Source organism: Neltuma alba, unplaced genomic scaffold, assembly GCF_004799145.2.
Source record: "Neltuma alba isolate B1F8T4 unplaced genomic scaffold, ASM479914v2 tig00000105_pilon, whole genome shotgun sequence".
Taxonomy (NCBI): Eukaryota; Viridiplantae; Streptophyta; class Magnoliopsida; order Fabales; family Fabaceae; genus Neltuma; species Neltuma alba.
In genome coordinates this window covers 233564-252485 of record NW_021631921.1, presented here as the reverse complement: position 1 = coordinate 252485, position 18922 = coordinate 233564, and the positions used below count along the sequence as shown (strand labels likewise).

General features: G+C 35.7%; 1 pseudogene; it reads right to left on the bottom strand.

Annotated features, from left to right (window-relative positions):
* Positions 1–18922, bottom strand: part of LOC114727231 (L-ascorbate oxidase-like) — a 104859-nt pseudogene that overhangs the window by 8496 nt on the left and 77441 nt on the right.

Genomic DNA, 18922 nt, shown 5'->3' with positions numbered 1-18922 from the left:
AAAGACCATTTCCCGCTGCCATTTATTGATCAGATGTTGGATAAACTTGCTGGGCAAGAATTCTTTTGTTTCTTGGATGGGTATTCAGGATACAACCAAATTGTAATAGCCCCAGAAGATCAAGAGAAAACAACCTTTACTTGTCCATATGGCACATTTGCTTTCAAAAGAATGCCATTTGGTCTTTGCAATGCTCCAGCAACATTTCAAAGATGCATGATGGCCATCTTTGCTGACATGATTGAGAAAACAATTGAAGTGTTCATGGATGACTTCTCTGTTTTTGGAGATTCTTTTGATTGTTGTTTAAATAATTTGGCGGCTGTTTTGCAAAGATGTGAAGAAACTAATTTGGTTCTGAATTGGGAAAAATGTCACTTCATGGTGCAAGAGGGCATTGTCCTTGGTCATCGAGTATCCAAACAAGGCCTAGAAGTTGACAAGGCAAAGATATCTGTTATTGAGCAATTGCCTCCACCAACAAGTGTTAAGGGTATTAGAAGTTTCTTGGGTCATGCAGGATTCTACCGTCGTTTCATTAAAGATTTCTCTAAAATCACTAAGCCTTTGTGCAATTTGTTGGAGAAAGATAGGGAGTTCAAGTTTGATGACACTTGTATGAACTCTTTTGAGGAATTAAAGAAGAAGCTCACCTCAGCACCCATTTTAGTGGCACCTAATTGGGAGCTACCCTTCATCATTATGGCAGATGCTAGTGATTTTGCCGTTGGAGCAGTTCTAGGACAAAAAGTAGATAAGGTCTTCCATCCCATCTACTATGCTAGTAAAACTTTGGATGATGCCCAACTTAACTACACTACTACTGAGAAAGAATTGCTTGCAGTGGTGTTTGCTTGTGAGAAATTCCGGTCTTATATTGTGGGCACCAAAGTGACTATCTATACGGACCACTCTGCCCTAAAGTATCTGTTTACCAAGAAAGATTCCAAGGCACGCCTAATTCGATGGGTCCTTTTGCTTCAAGAATTTGATTTGGAAATTGTTGATAGGAAAGGCACTGAGAACCAAGTGGCCGATCATCTATCTCGATTAAGTAGTGAAGCTCAACATGATCATTGTCAAGAGATCAATGCAGCTTTTCCCGATGAATGCTTGTTCTTTGTGGATAACTCAACTACTCCATGGTATGCAGATCTGGTTAATTATCTGGTTTGTGGAACTCTGCCACTAGACCTTAACTCCCATCAAAAGAGGAAATTTCTTCACGATGCAAAGATGTACTTCTGGGAAGAACCTTATTTGTTCAAAAGATGTGCCGATCAGATGATAAGAAGATGTGTTCCGGAAGTTGAGCAGCAAGATATTCTAGAGTGTTGCCACTCTTCAGCTTATGGTGGGCACTTTAGAGGAGAGAAAACGGCTGCCAAAGTCCTTCAAAGTGGTTTTTATTGGCCTTCACTATTTAAAGATGCATATGCCTTTGTGATTCGATGTGATCGATGTCAACGAGTGGGAAACATATCAAGAAGGAATGAAATGCCTCTGAATAATATTCTGGAAGTTGAACTCTTTGATGTATGGGGAATTGACTTCATGGGCCCGTTTCCAAAGTCTCTAAATCAAGAGTACATTCTGGTTGCTGTGGATTATGTCTCGAAATGGGTTGAAGCTACTGCATGTGTATCCAGTGATGCTAAAACGGTGATCAAATTCTTAAAGAAAAACATCTTCACGAGATTTGGAGCACCTCGGGCTATTATTAGTGATGGTGGTTCTCACTTTTGCAATCATCAATTTCAAGCTCTGATGAAGAAATATGGTGTAAAGCACAGGGTAACTTTGGCTTATCATCCTCAGTCAAATGGCCAAGCAGAAATATCCAACCGAGAGATCAAAAGCATTCTTGAGAAGGTAGTAGGTGCAACAAGAAAAGATTGGTCATTAAAACTGGATGATGCTCTTTGGGCCTACAGGACAGCATATAAAACTCCGATTGGGATGTCTCCCTATCGGTTGGTGTTTGGAAAAGCATGTCATTTGCCTGTAGAATTGGAACATGGAGCTTATTGGGCCATAAAAAAGCTCAACTTTGACTTTCAAGCTGCTGGTGCAAAAAGGCTCCTACAACTGAATGAGTTAGAGGAATTTCGCCTTAATGCCTATGAAAGTGCAAGGCTCTATAAGGAACGGACCAAGAAGTATCATGATCAGAAAATTATCCCAAGGTCTTTGAAGCGGGGCAAAAGGTGTTACTTCATAATTCCAAATTGAGACTATTTCTGGGCAAACTCAAATCACGTTGGTCAGGGCCATTCACTGTGGTACAAGCTGCTAACCATGGTGCGGTGGAGCTGGAAAATGAAAAAGGTGAAAGATTTCATGCAAATGGCCAACGTTTGAAGCATTATTGGGGTGGAAAAGTGGATCGTCAAGTTTCTACGATCTACTTTGCTGAACAATCATAACAGAGCTGAAGAGTCAGGCTGAAGACTATAAACCAAGCGCTACTTGGGAGGCAACCCAAGCTCTAAACTTGCCTTTTATGTGTTTCTTTTATTTCGGTTTTGTTTTAGTAGATTTATGTTTGATCTTTGTTTTTGTAGGCCTTTTGGTTTATTCCTCAAACTTTGGAGCTTAGCAGGAGTGGTTGATTTCTAATTAGCGCAACCAGGGAAGTGCACCTAACCTTAATCTCCAGCAGTGGCATTGACCTTGATTGGTTTGAATTTGTGTTAAATTGAGACTTGTGGGTTTTGCTTTTATGTGGTTGTTTGTCTTGTGTTTGTTTTTATGCTTATGCTTGTGTTTAGTCTTGTTTTATTATGTGTAGGGTGCTTGATTGTGGTAGGTCCAGTTTGTGTTTATTAATTTTTCATTTTATGCCTTCTCTGTGTGAGGCGCCGCGGCGTGTTTGATGAGAAGCCCGGCGCCTAGTCTTCTTCAGAGTGCCCGTTCTGTATAGGCGCCGCGGCCCCTGAGTCAATCCGCCGCGGCGCCTTAGTCCTAGGTTGTAGGTTCGTCTCGGTAAAAACCGCCGCGGCGTTTGCTTAATCCACCGCGGCGCTCTTGCTTTACCCAGGGTCTGCAATTCTGTGAAAGGCGCCGCGGCGCCTTCTCGCATTTAAGATTTGTGTTCCCCGTTTTAGCCTTGCTCATTTGTCTCAATACCCACTTTGCCCCTGTATCTGACCGGTTTTGAGGGTAGATTCATTGATTTAATTTTAAAACCCTAACCCTTTGGTCTTTTCACTCCCAATCCCAATTTCAAGCACCCCCTTTCTATTAGATACCCCGTCGGTTCCTCTTCTCCCTTTCATTTTCGAAATATTCATTCATTCCAGCCCAATTTTCTCTCCCTCTCCCGTCGCCTCGCAGTCTTCCGTCGCCCATCAGGCTCGCGTCGCCGGTCGCCGGTCGTCGAACTTCTCTGTCTTCCACCGCCAGTCCTTTTCTCTACCGCCGTCGCCCTCCTTTCTCCCCTCACCGTCGGCACCTTCCTCTTTCCTCTCCCTTAGTCGACCGAATAGGTATTCTTTCTTACTCTTTTATTTCTTTAGTTTAGTTTATGTAGGGTTGAGCATTGTGGTTAGATGATTTTAGAACTCTAGATGAGGGCATTTTGATTCTCTGAGGTTACATTGTGGTTAGGTGATAATTCTTTATTGCCCAACTATCTGTGAACATGTATTGATAAAATGTGATACATGTGAAATTGAATGATCATAGCTTGGACCTAATTTGAGAAAATGATATGCTTGTCTAAATTTTCCAATAACACCGGTTCATTACCCAAGTTATGTTGTTCTATTTCACTTGTAGCTGATTTGGAAATGTTATTCTGATCTAGTGAAATTAGTTTCAATTGGTAGCTACTGATGGTTATCTGATTTTGAAATCACCAGATATAGGAGAACCTTTGTAAACTTGATTTGAATTGGAGGTATTTTATAACTCAGGTTGAGAAAGGGATTAAGTAATGGTGAGATTGTGGTCTAGCTCCTTGATTTAAGTTTGGGGGATAGTTTTTTTTTATTAGGTTAGTTTTCTTTTTTTCTTTGTTTTTGTGCTTAGTTTGTGTGTGGTGTGCTTTGTTTGTTTTCTCTTAGCAGGTAACAATCCAATGGCCCCCAGGAAGAAAGCCCGTGCCACCTCCCCTGATCCTCCAATTAAAGAGCTCATTGAGAAAAGAGGTTTGCATCAAGAAAGAGAATTTCCGTGCAAAAATAAATTCGGGTTCTATAAAAAAGCAAGGAAGCTCAATCTCTCAATTTGATTGGTCCCAAAGGTGAAGGGAATGAGAAGCTGGTCAGAAAATTCTATGTTAGGGTGGCTACAAACTTGAGTAATGAGATGTTTATAGGTACCAGCGTTTCCTCATTACTCCATTACGCATCAGAGATCACTATGAGCTTCCCGAGGTGGACAAGTGCCAATATCAGTATTATCTCAACCATCAGAAGGAGATTCCCCTCGATGCCATCTCAGCAACACTCACAGGTTCTGCTGGAATGTGGGTGCGGCCTAAGAGAGGCCAGGCATATATTATGAGAAAAGACATGATACCGGAGGCCAGAATTTGGTTGCATATTGTCACAAGAAACATTATGCCAACCACGCATCTCAGTGAAGCCCCAAGGAATCTGGCACTCCTGATTTATCTACTTATGATCAAGGCAACAGTAGATGTACCAAAATTGATTTTTGATGCTATCTGGGATGCCTGCAGAGCCCACAATACAAATCTCGTCATGCCTCACCTCATCTCGGATCTGCTATCTAAAGCGGGGTAGAGTGGAAAGACAAAGACCGAAAGTTCAAACCTGTTTCACCATTCAACTACTCTAATCTGGTGCCTGAACGAGAACAACAACGGATCACTGAAGCCCTGTTTGCTGAACAATTCCCAGACGAATATAGGAGGCAACAGGAAGCTCAAGCCAGTGCCAGTGTTGACCCTACCACTAAAAGCTTGGATCTCCTTCATGAGAAATTGGACAGAGAGATACGTCACAGGAGACGTAGACAAAGGCGCATGGAGGAGCTATTAGTCCAGATTGCAAGGAAATTGGACATTGACGCGCCGGATGTGGAGGATACAAGCACTGAGGCAGAGTCACCGGAAGAGAACATGAAGCTGGAACTTCTGGGGCTGGTATTGGCTCGGGCGATGATATGGCTGTCGATCCATATGCAGAGGGTGATGAGGATCAGGGGGATCAGCATTCTGAGGAGGAGGAGGACTAGCTGGGGCCATTTCTGCTGCTTTGTTGCTTGCTTTGCTGCTTTTGTCATTTTGTGTGTTTATGAATTTTCTTGCATTTTGGTCTATTTTGTGTGTTATTTGCTTCTATGATTCTGGCAAGGCTACTGATGGCCTGTTGAACTGATTCTGACTGTTGACCAATATCTATCATTGCTGATTTTCACAGCGTTAACTGTTGCGAAATGATTGAAATGTGAATGGTTAACAGATCTTTTGATTGATTAATTTGTGGATGTCTTTAGTAATTGATGATTTCATAATGCTTATCTGATGATGATACTATTGATAGTTGTGCATACTGATATACTTGTACAGGAAGCAAAGCGAAATTTTGACCTTTCATGCAGCGAATTTATTGTTTTTTTCAATTCTGCCTGCATGCCCTGATCTTTACTTCCCCTTGTTGACAGTGAGGACACAGTCAATTTTAAGTTTGGGGGTGAGGATTGAAATTTTTGGATAATAGGAATTTTTGTGTGGATAACAGGATTAAATTTGAAAATTTTGTGGATAACAGGGTTATATTTGAAAATTTTTGAAAGGTCATTTTGTTGAGAAAATTTTGAAACAGCTGAAACAGTAGAAATTTTGTCAGCTTAAATTTTTGCTCGGTTGATTTTATGAAATATAAGCTGAAGGGGCAAGTGGTAGTTGAGGATGTATGAATGGTCCAATGATTGAACAAAATGCTTGGTTACTATGCTTGATAGGAAGTTTTGAATTGCTCTTCGATGCTTGATTTGTGAGGTTAAAACCTATGTTTCTTTAATTTTGGAGAAGCTAATGCACTAAAAGGGTCAAGACATTTCAAGGGGTTATGTTGAGGTTGAGTGGATAATTTAGCCTATATACTTTTGTTTCAACTAAATTGTTTCATAACCTTTTTCTGATTTCTCAAAGTTTATAGTTTGTTCTATATGAATTTGAAAAAGGATTAGGGCAGTTCTTAAATGCGTTTGAGCCTTTCAAGCTGACCTTATAGGTTTTATCCTTTGAACCCATGCTTTGAGCTTTAAAAAAAAAAAAAAAAAAGTATATATGTTCAAGTTTTGTTTCAAACCCTAACCTCTTCCTAACCCAAAACCAATTGAGAAAAACCATGAAATCCCTAGCTTTGAGATAAATGGAAGTTGAAAGGATAAGGGGTTTGATGAAATGTGGAGATTTTGAAAGGTTGGAAAGGGTAGTCAATTATTCTGACAAGTTAAAGTGTTAGGTGCTAAGTTGTAATAGTTGTTAAAAAAAAACAAAAACAAAAAAAAACAAAAAAAAAAAAAAATAAATATGTATACTTATCTATATACAAATAATTGTGGTACAAGTTTGGGAGAATGAAAGTGGTTGAAGTAAGTTCTGATTGTTGAATATCTATTTATCTCAAAGTATTTGTATGATCTACTTTCCCCTTTCTTTCCTAAGCCATTACCTCTTGGCCACGTTATAAGCCGAAAAGTCCCTTTGATTTCAAATGTATATGGGGTGAGTTGTAAACAGAGAGAGAGAAGAAGTTAGGCTTATGAAAGATACGGTTGAAGGTTAGTATGTTGGCTAAAGTCTCTCATTCCACTGAAACAGTATCTTAAGAGATGCTCATTGACTCTATACACACACTCACACTCCAAAATCATTGAAAGTTTGTTTTAAGTTCATGAAACTTGTTTCTTTGGGTGATTCAGTAATTTCCTATCCTGTATAGTGTCTTGAGCATTTAATGAGGATACAACTGTTCCTACAATCTTCAATGTGCAATTTTGTCACTTAGTCGCTGGTTTGTTGTTTTACTCGAGGACGAGCAAAAGTGTAAGTTTGGGGGTGTGATAACCTCTCAAAATTCCTACTGAATTAAGCTGATTTAACATTCTTTTATTGGGTTTATAAGTCAATTTTGCAGGAAACAAAGCCTGAGGAGAGTAAAGAATGGAGAAAGAGCTGAAAAGAAGCCATCCGCCGCGGCCTATGGAAGAAAACGCCGCGGCGGATCACACAGAAAGGGAGGACTGCGCCTCTGTGAAATCCGCCGCGGCACCCAACCACCTCGGAAGCAACCTGTTCGGTGAAATCCGCCGCGGCCGATTATCACGTGCGCCGCGGCGCCTGAAGCAATCCGCCACGGCGCCTGGCCCCTCGCAGCTGTGCGTTTTACTTCCTAACTTAAAAAATTAGGGCATATAGAGGTGGACACTGGGGTTTTCTGGGAGAGTTCGACTTTTGGAGCAATTTTGGAGGCTGGCTCTGCTAGGGTTTGGAGTTTTGGAGGCTTGGAACCTTTGGGCTTGAAGCTAGAAGAGATTCAAAGCTTGTATCTTGAATTTTCTGGGTTTCCTTCTTCTTCCCTTCTTGTTTTTGCTATGACTACTAGATACTCTTATAGTTGTAGTTCTTTACTTGATATGTATAGCTAAATCCATTTTTCTAGGGTTATTTTGATCTATTGTATGGATTGAGACTTGGGTTTTACTATCTCTTTAGTGTTAATGATAATATTCAGTTGTTTTTACTTTAAGCTTAATGCTTCCTTTTGTCTGGCCATCATTTGGATTGATTGATTGATTAGTTTAACTTGAGAAAGTTAAACTAAATCGTGAACTTAGGTAAAAACATGCTAGTCCAGAAATTTAATTGAGTGAATAGATGGTTTGTCGATTGATCAGAGATGTATTTGTTGACCTAGCATAGACTAAATGGGTTTTGGTTTTTAAAGAGCAACCTTTTCAAACAAAAGCAAGAGATTGCTGTGTTTTAATGGTGTTTGCAACATTTGGTTTTCACTTGAGAAAGCTTAATCAATTCTATAAACCCAGGCTAACTGAATTTATTGTAAAACACTATTTGAGAAGTAATTAATCCAGTTTCATGAAGTACTTTAGTGAAGAATAACCCTAGTCTATTAATTGTTTCAAGGTCGATTTGATTTTATACTGCTTTAAACCATTGTTTTCTTAACTTTCATTTCACAAACTCTTTTACAACAATTATTTCACTTAACCTAATCAAATACACAATTATGATTTTTCAACTCATCTAGCCTTAGTCTCTGAGGGAACGATACTTTTTATATTACTTGCGACCCGTCCACTTGCGGTCAAGTTATTTGATGAACAGTTCCTACAATAGGCCACATCAATTTAGGTTAAAACAGCAATTAGTTCAAGTTAACAAGTGCAACAACAACAGTGAAACAACAAAGTCCTAAACTAAATTCTATTCTGCAGGTCCCTTCCATGTGTCTGGGTCTTGTGCTACCGGTATCAACCACCCCAACAACTTGCGTCTATCATGCATAAACCCCAAATAGGCTCGCCTAGCCCACCTCAACCGCGTAAGCTTCTTGGCACATGCATAATATAGTTGAGGGTCATCATTAAGCTCCTCAAGGCTAGTTAGGTGTGCCAAAACCTTGTCAACTAGTTAGGGATCTTTAACCAATGCTGCTACTCACTTGTCATAAGTAGCTACTATAACACTAAGGCTATCAGAAATTTTAGTAGACGCAGCAACTTTTTTCTTCTTCTTCAAATCAGATGTCTCACCCCTCTTCTTCTTTCCATAGCTTCCTGAGCCACTTGGTCCAGTACTCGCGAGGTTGTTTAAGTTGCAACCGGCGAAGTCATCTGTGACCCCTATATTGGTTGTTGGGTCTACACTGAAATTTTCATCCTCACTGTCCCCCGACCCTTCCTGTTGGTCGTGCCCGACTCTATAAAGATCCTCCTCCTCTACTGTGTCAGGTTGTGGAGCAAATGCTGGTTGAGGCTGTGAGGCTGATGGTGTGTACATGTACTCTCCCGAAGCCACAACATCTTTGAATATTTTCATCAGATCTAATACAAACATCAACCCGTGATGTCTAAATTTCCTGAAATTGGGGTCTACCTACATTAACGTAATTAGGCAAGTGTAAGTGATGACTAAATTGATATTCAAAATTAAAACTCAACCAACATAAATAGTTACTATTAATTTTTACTGCCACCACTCATTGGAGGCCAACATCCTATTTGTTGCTACATCATAACCAATGCTAGTCTCCCCAAACATAAGTTTTTCCCACAACTTCCAATCCTTTCTCAAAATGTCAAATCTATTCTTCAGTTGCTTCCTATCATACATTTTTCCGCTCCTTTCTCGAAAATTCTTTTCAATTTTGTTCCAACCAAGCCTTGTAAATGATGTTTCTTGGCGTTTCTTGTGCACTATTTGCTCGGCACAAACATCGGTTAGAATTTTCATCGCGTATGGATCCCAACTCGCTTTTCCTTTTTTGTTATCCATTTCTAGGTGGAAAATAATATAAATAAGACTAACAGAAGCAAACAAAGCACAAAAAATGTTCAAGCTCAAGCTACATTATGTAAGAAATAAGTTCTACCCAAACAAAAATATATGTTATTTGCATATTTTTCTCACCTAAAATTAAGAAGAAATCCCAAGACAAAAAAGTGGTTGGATTAGGATGACACTAGACTATTTATTCATTGCTTTGAAAACCTTGTCTTTCCTTCTTCTCATCTTCCCCCATTTTCTTTTTTTAACCACTAAGTTTTTTTTAAAAATTATTATTAAAATATTAAATGATAAAAATAAATAAATAATAAATTACCAAATTGAACATCACATATACGTATTGCTAGACACATTAAACATTTGTATTAAGCATGATACAATATTAAAAATTATACATGAACTGTGCTAAAAAATATATATGTACACACACACATGAATGATACAATTTTGTTCCACCATTGTGTTTGGATTAGGATCTATCATTCTTAAACCATTTCTCATTATGACACAAGAATCCCTCATCTTAAAAGTAGAATCAATTCTTTATCCTAACATCCACTTACCTGTAATTTAGTATTTGACTTATTTATTATAGACATTATGTCTAAATTTTTTAAAAACAAAATCAGGATATTCATACGGAAAATATCCACCAAGTATTTATAACCAAATTAAAACCAAACCTGTCTAAATTAGAACTTCTTTGTTTTGCTAACATATTAGCATAAAAATTTATTTAGTAACAACTTAATAAAAGTATTATTTTTAACCAACAAATCTCCCACATTTTTCCTTTTATATATATATATGTATATATTTGTTCATGTTCAGAGATTTTCATCATGTGGAAGCTCCAGTAGTCCCATTCGCAAAGAGAGATAGATGTAGAACAGGAGAAAAAGGAAAGCCAATACATTAACCTCAAGCTCCAAAATTCATATAGCACAGAAGAACTCAACAATTCTTTTTGTTAAATTTCTATAAACATTATAAAAAGAGTACATAGAAGCCTGAAGATGATTCAACATCAAATAATCAGATTCAACAAACAGAGCACTGAAACACAGCATTGAATGATAGCAAGGACGATAGCAAACAGAGTGGCCTTGATCGACTCCAGGGACAACTGCCATTTCACTGAAACAGAGCACTAAACTAGAAGGGGGGAAAAGGACAAGACGGTGGTGCTGCAGATGAAGTATTCTGGGAGGAAGGAGAATGATTTTTAGTCAATTCAGTTACCAAATTTCCTTGCTTCCACTGATGAAGGGAGTGGCCCTGACTGACAGCAGGGACGATGACCATTTTAGGGAACACAACACTGAACCAAAAGGGAAAAAAATAGGACAACATGGTGGTTCGATCATCACGGATAGTAGGGAAGACGATAGTTTCAGCAATCAACAGGGGATGAAAAGCAAATGTTCAATCAGCTCACACACAGATCAACACACACACAACTCCATATGCTTGGATCAATCGCGTATCACTTCCATATTCACTGAAAACCAACACAAAAATAGGAACCAGCCAACCTGTCACAGATCGTACCAACCAAACCTTGCCAAAGGTAGATCGGACACTCTATTCGACTAGGAGGCTAAGATCTCGACACACACCTTACATACACCAGAACACGACAACAACCTAGGTTGGAGACTGTGACAGCAGCTCGGATAAGGTGGAGTCGTGATGAAGGACCAAGCTCTCAGTCACTCGAAGCCACACCCAACACGATGACCTCACGGCGGAGATGTGACGGAGCTCACTGGCAACCAAGTCTCGGTGGTTTTGGGGAGGACACGACAGAGGATGAGGGCAGGCAGTTGGCAGTTGTGGAGACTGGAGAGCTCTGAGGCAAAAGAAAAAAAAAAAGAAGAGGTGAAGAAATGAGGGAATATTGGCTGAAGAAAGAGAAGAATAACGATCTGACAACTCAATGATAAAAGAATAAGCTCTTAAACTAATCCAATAAGCCAGAAAATTCAGCTTGAGCCATAACGCACGTTTGCTAGCTTAAATTCTACAAGCTCCTTTTTTTTTCAAGCCCAACGAAACACCATGATTTTTCCAATCGGGCTTACACCACAAATAAGCTACTTTTAAGCCCCTAAAAGCCCTACCAAACGGACCCTATATATGTTGACCCTAGTTGTGTCTTTTTGCGTACTGTTAGTGGCAACACGATGAAGCATTTAATATGGCCACATTAAAGTCAAACACCTAATAACTCTACTTTCTTTTTTGACCAGGGAATAACCAGACTTTCTAATATTAAAAGTAATCTTATTATTGGGCCTGTTTGGCCAACTTTCAAAACCATGGTTTTGGAACCCAAACCATGGTTTGGGTTCCAAATTTTGCCAAACATGGGAAGAAATTGACAAATCATGGTTTTGGACTAAAACCATGGTTTTGGGCTCAAAATCGTGATTTCAGAAGAAGTGAATACATTCTACTTCTAGCTCAAATTGGAGAGTATGGTTGTGCCTATCAGAGTAGATTCAAACGGTAATACAACTTTAACACCATTCAATTATTTTTTTATAAACATATTTAATCTTATATTTTATAAATATATATACACATATTAATTATTTATTAATTACATTATCTTATATATTATTAATTATGTTGGTAAAAATATATTATTAACAATTTTATTTCTTCAAATTAAAATATATTATAAAATCTATTTTTTAAGTAATTATCATATTAACTTATGTCTTTTTTAGTAATTTGCATATATAAAAAATGTTTCTAATAACAACTATCCAAACACTCTCACTTTATGAGAATCACTTTTTTCACAAAATCTATTCTCTAGAAGCTACTCTCCAAACCATGATTTGGTTTCATCCAAACACCCCCATAATTTATAAGTAGCGTGATTTGTTAAAATTTTTAGCATAAAAATAAATAAAGATAGAAATATAAAATAAAAATAGATATTTTCCACATGCATTGCAAACGGAACGAAATATATAGTTACTTTAGCATGATTAATGTAAATTTAAAATTTAATGTACCTTTTTTAACCTAAGTACAATTCATTTCTAGCTAATTCAGTCATACCAAGAAAACCAGTTAAAAGCATTAACTTGATCATAAAAATCAAGTGATTTTCAATAATATTCTTATTAATTATATTAAATTCTGACATCATATTAATTTTTACTCTCTCACATACTGCCTATTAAATATAGGTGCATATATATTATATAGATGGAAGAAAATACTTAATAGTCCTTAAAACTATCAATCAAATATCTTATAAAAATAATTTTAAAAAACTTTCAAAAAGTGCCCTATATACAGGATACGATGAGAGGGGGAGAGAGAAACTTACAGAGATGGCAAAGTTGAGGGAAGCCAAGGAAGTGGTACTAGCAATCCTAATTCTGCAGGTCTTCTTTGGGAGAACATGAAGAACCTGTGGAGCACATTCTTCACGTCCTTTTTGAAGTTACATTGAGGAAGGCTTGTGTTCATAAATTTGGCCCTCAATGAACAATTGAATTGTCCTCTTCCATTGATCAGCAATGTCTATAACGATAAATTCAACTCACAATTTATGTTATCCAAACAAGACTTAGGCTACCCAAAACATAAAATTTTGCTAAAATTACATATTATACCAACTTCTCCTAATTTTTGCTAGAATTAAGCAAATCTTTATCCTAGCTTTTACTTGATAAGACTGACTTGTGTATATTTTAAAAATTAATAAACCATGAATTTTAATAAAATGCAAGAGAGGTTTATATAATTTATTTTTTAGGTAAAGCTTAAACGATCTCAGATAGAAACAAGTATGAATAATATGATATACTTAAAATTAATCTATCTTAGAAGTCTCCACCAAGCAATCTAAGAAGTATATAATAATTAGCCGACTTGAAGAATGTGTTGCTTCATGAAAGTAGGGGACAAAGTTCAATGATACCTAAATTGAAAAATAAGATACCAACATGGGATAATGGGCCATATCAGCAATTATTTTATTTTACTATTGAGTCAGTTTTAAGTAAGATTTTCGATCTGCCACTTTGGAATCTAATTCCTCGAGTTCAAATTATTACTCTCTATTTTATATTTCCTATCACATGGACCCAAGGGACTACCAGATCATATATTATGTATTTTATATACAAAATCTGAATATGAAATCTTATATCCTTATAAAACTAAGAACTTAGCCTAGAAACTATTTTTGACTCCATTAGTCTGTGTGAGATGAAGTCAAGAAACGAATAGTGATAGAACTGTGAACTTCATTATTCTTAGAATGTAACTTCAAAACAATTAATTTTTTAAAATTTTAATTAATTTATCAAGATTTTGTAAAAGATAAAAAAAATAATGTATAAATATAAAAAATAATTATGAAAATACCTGAAAACCATTATTGAAATAGTTTCACCTACGTAAATGGAAAAAGAAAACCATGCATACACACTCGCACTCTCTTTTGTTGAAAATGAGTCATCTAGCACATCTGCACACTTATTCAAAATGAGTCATTCTCTAATAAAAAGAATCAAAGCATCCATCTTAATTTAATTTTGTTCGTTTATAGAATGCAAGGAGGGTGGCTACTTTTGGAAAACGAAAAACTATGCACATGCATACACACGCATTTACTCTCTCTCTCTCTCTTCCATCATAACTCACGCACTCATTGTATCTTTTACTGAGAGTTCAAACTCACAATCTCATACTTAAAAATGTTTAAAGAGGGACGCTTGATATCATTTGAATAAGGCCTCATCCTCTGTCATACTCATTTTTCTTTTTAATTTTTCTACATATCTCTTTTTCCAATTGACAGGAAAAAAAGAAAAAGATATTTGTATTTGTGAGGATGATTAATTATTACCTGGGGTTCACCAATCCGCTTGAAAGGATTAGAGGAGAGGCCAACTTCTAGTTCATGAGTGCTTTTATGCCACCAATCACTGAGCAACAAGTTGAATTCTCCATCATAGTGAAATGGTTCTTTCTGTCCCTTTGGTAAATCCACTATGAGTGATCCTACAGCCCTGCTGCTCTTTGCATCCCAAGTGTCCATGATAGAAATATGTCCCTGCCTGCACCGAATCATTATCCCCACTTGGATTAATTATGTCATATATTAACTAATTACCCCCACAACTCTAAATTAATTCCAATGCTTGAATTATATATAAACCAAAACATAAATAAATCCCTCACAATACAATGAACGAGATAGATACATGATAGTAACGATCTGATTGCTTTTGACATGTAGATCATGTAAAAGTGGAACACATCATCATATATTGCTATCTATCTCCGCACTTCAGGTAAAACCACTTTAGTTAAAGATTCAAAGATAATAAAACCAACTAATTAAGAGATTAGATGAAAATAATAATATAATTCAGTGTGTGTGTGATTGTCCACAAAAATGCATAATTGTAAATAGAATGAATTAGAAAGCCGGATATGATTAATTTACGAAGACTTGGCATTAAGAAAATCATTTTTTTGAAAAGCCTTTAGATTTACTCTGTTATAAATTTCTCAACTACGTTGAACATTTTTAGACTGAATAGATCCTTGTAAATCTTCAATCTTTTGGAGATTGATTTGATTCTTTAGCCTCATTCTTTCTGTTAACTGTATATTTTCATCTTTGCAAAACAATCTACACTTATGTGGTTCAGGAGTTCCAAATGACTCGGTCCAAATTTATTGATCTTTGGGACTAGGGAAGGAATTACATAATGCGTATTTGGGGTCCAGAAAAATGGAAAATTATTTTGACTTTGGTTAAAAGTACCTTTCTTAATTACTCTGGTTTAGGGCTGATTAATGATCGTTGAATTATTTATTAATTAGGTTAGGTATGATGTAATCCTCCAGTTGCTTTTGTTTGTGCTTTAGTTAAGCCTGGATCAATCCCATGCGAACTCCTAATACAATAGAGCAGCCACTTGCATCTGTTTGAGGCAGATTAATGGTAGTGGGATTAAGAATGAAACCCACTATGATTAATTGTCACTTTCTGTTTTTCCTTTATGCATTGGCCTTTCTTTTTTAAAAACCTTTTAATTTCATTCCTTTCCACGTGGGTCATATCTGTTTTTACGCCAATTTTTTTTTTAAAGTGTTAGGTAAGGTTTCCGAATGGAATTGGGAATCTAGTTCAAAGAATTTGCACTAATGTTACCTAATATTCTAATCACATAGGGTTAATGAAAGCTAGAAGAATATAATTAACATATATGGTATATGCAAACTTGCTTAAATCCATTATTGTTCTAAACTATACAAGAATTAGGTAATCAACATGAATTATATCTTTGATTTGTCAATCTAATATTTTTAGACGGGGTGGGGCTAAATCTAGCTATCACTGACTTGTTAAAGAGCACAATAGACATGTTTCTTAGCAGTGCGAAAGATGTGCTTAGCTTTGTATTATTGTATTATTTATATTTTCAAGTTACATCATTGTTATTTTTATAAGTCGATGTCGTATATTTTTCATTTTACAAGATAAAATATTAAAATTCAATAACTAATAAAATTTTCATCATCCACAACCATATGTAATTATAATATAAAATGTATAAAAATAACATACTATTTTCACAATATGAATAATATATAGTTTATCTTTGGAGCTTTTTTTGAGAAACTGCTAGAGAAACTTATAGAGATGGCACAGTTAGGGGACACAAAGAGAGAACCTTCTTTGACATTGCATTGAGAAAGGCTTAACCGTTTAACTAAGATGATTCTATTCTACATCATGCATGAAACTATAAAATCATTTAGGTTGCTGTATGTTTATATATATATATATATATTTATGAATGGCTGAGGTGGTGTATATCTGTTGCAATAATTGTTTTCTGTGATCAGCCAAATAACGAGAAATGTTGAAACCAGTTCAATAGGCCACTAACAACAACAAAACTCAAGTAAACGGCGTTTTGATACAAATGACAACAAATTTCGAAAGGATGGATACGATTATGTTATAATGGAATTGTATATTTTAATATAATAATTGTAAATGGAGTTGAATGATCAATATAAACTAAGTTTAGATTCCAATTATTTCACTAACTAATCATCCCGTTCTTCATGCTTTCTCCAAAGATCAACGCGCATGCACATGAACATGTGACTATGCACATGACACAATAAAGAGCTTTATTGTTGAGTCATCAGTTAATTAAATGTAATTGTGTCTATGTGAGGTGCAGTAACCAATGGTATTGTCCAAAGGGACACTGAAATTCAATTTTGTAAGCATCGAGGGAGGCAACAAAAGCTCCAAAGACTAAGTACTAGTTTCTCACTAAGGCCGTCTTGACATCTCTCTTTCTCAGAGGAGCTCCAAATACTAACACCGATTCTATATATGTGATCTAGACAAGAAATTTCTTTTGATTAGAAATGTAAGATCTTAATCTATTCTTTTGATCTTAATCTATTCTTTTCTCCTAACTTTATAATTCTTTACCCAAAGTATTCTATTAATTGCACATAATAAGAAGATTGTCATTGAGAAGTTACAATACACATGATTAATAAGGGTATTTTATGAAAACCAATACACATTTATTACAAACAGCAAACATAACTATTTTTCTTATTATTAGCAAATTAGTTATTTAACTCTTATATTAATAACAGAGGGTAGTATAAAGTTATAGTGAATTGGAAAAAAATCTATCTGTTACTGGTTGTTTGTCTTCTCAACCCGAAGAATATATTATACGAGCTTCTCCCAATTTTTGATAGAATTAAGCAAATCTCCGTGCAATTTTCATTTCATGAGATTTGTGTACGTTTATGTTGAAATTGAATAAACTATGAATTTTAATAAAATGCAAAGAAAGGTTTATATAATTTCATATTGGAATTGTATGGTCATATGTACAAGAAACAGATTCATGATGAGTATATATATATATAAGGAACAGTTGCAATGACATCTATTGAAGTGAAAATGATAGAAAATTATTTGAGTGAACAACATGTATAAAGAAGGTTATTGGAGGTGCTAATGAGGATGATAGATAAAAAAAAAAAAAAGGTACGAAATCCTTCGAAAATGAGTAGAAAAAGACCAAAAAGAATACTTAATAAAATTATTGTGCTAAACTTTTAGTTAACAATTTATCTAAGGATTTGTTTATTAATAAAGCACAATAACACCATACAAATTCATATATATAACTGATCCAACTATTAGAATAAGGTTTATTGTTGTTTATTAAATGAATATTGAGACTATACAAAATATTCAAATTTGAAATTGAAATGATATTACACAGAATAACATGTAAAATTTTCTTTTTAAATAATACTTTTAAAGTAACAAGCCTTGACGGTCAAGTTGGGATAATCAAACAAGCAAGCTTCCCCTCTATAACTTTAAGAAGGTGTTCATAAGTGACTTGATATAACTCATTCTGATCATGATATTCGAATAGCTGAGGTGGTTTCAGTGACAATAGTTGTTTTGTGGCAGCAAAATCACCAGAAATGTCGAGACCAGGAAGGAAGAGTTAATACTCAAGCAAAAACGGGTTCAATATATGTCACTAACAAAACCAAAACTCAAGTAAATGTTTTGATGCCAAGGACTAACAAATTTCAAAAGGACGGATACGATTATGTAATAATGTGAGTTTTGTGAATTTTAATAGTTGTAAACGGAGTTCATTAATATTTAGATTCCAATTCTTTCACTACAAAATCATCTCGTTTCTTGATGCTTTTGTTCAAAGATCAAGGCGCATCCACAAGAACGTATGACAATGCACATGACACCAGAGCTTTATGGTTGAACCAGTTAATTAACATATTTGTTTAGGTCAATTAGGTGCGATGATCAAGATCCACATCTGCAATTTTGGAATCTTACTCTTGGACTTCAAATTATTTCTCTTTATTTTTTAATTCCCATCACATGGGCTTAGTGGCGACAGTACATCAAAAAGTTTAAATTTTAATATTTTAAAATAACAAGTAGGCCTCTATTAAAAAAAAAAAAAGGTAGGCCAGATCATGTGCAACGTACTATTATGCAGCCTTCGATGTGAAATCTCCATTTTTCTACGTGAGATTGGTGAAGTCGAAATGAATAGCGATAGATAAACAAACTGTAAAATTGTTGTAAAGTGAAAATTTCATTCTAGAGAAGATAACTTCAAACAAAAAATTTAAGAAAACAATGAAAAAATAAGTGGAAATACGAAATGTAATCACGAAGGATACCCGGCAACCCCTATAGGAATAGTTCCATCCACATAAATAAGTAGGTGTTTTAAAATATCATATATTTTTCAAAAATTAATTCTTAACGGGTAAATCTATCTCCGTCATTCATATTAATGGAATCACATTAGACCAGCTAAAGCCATGCAG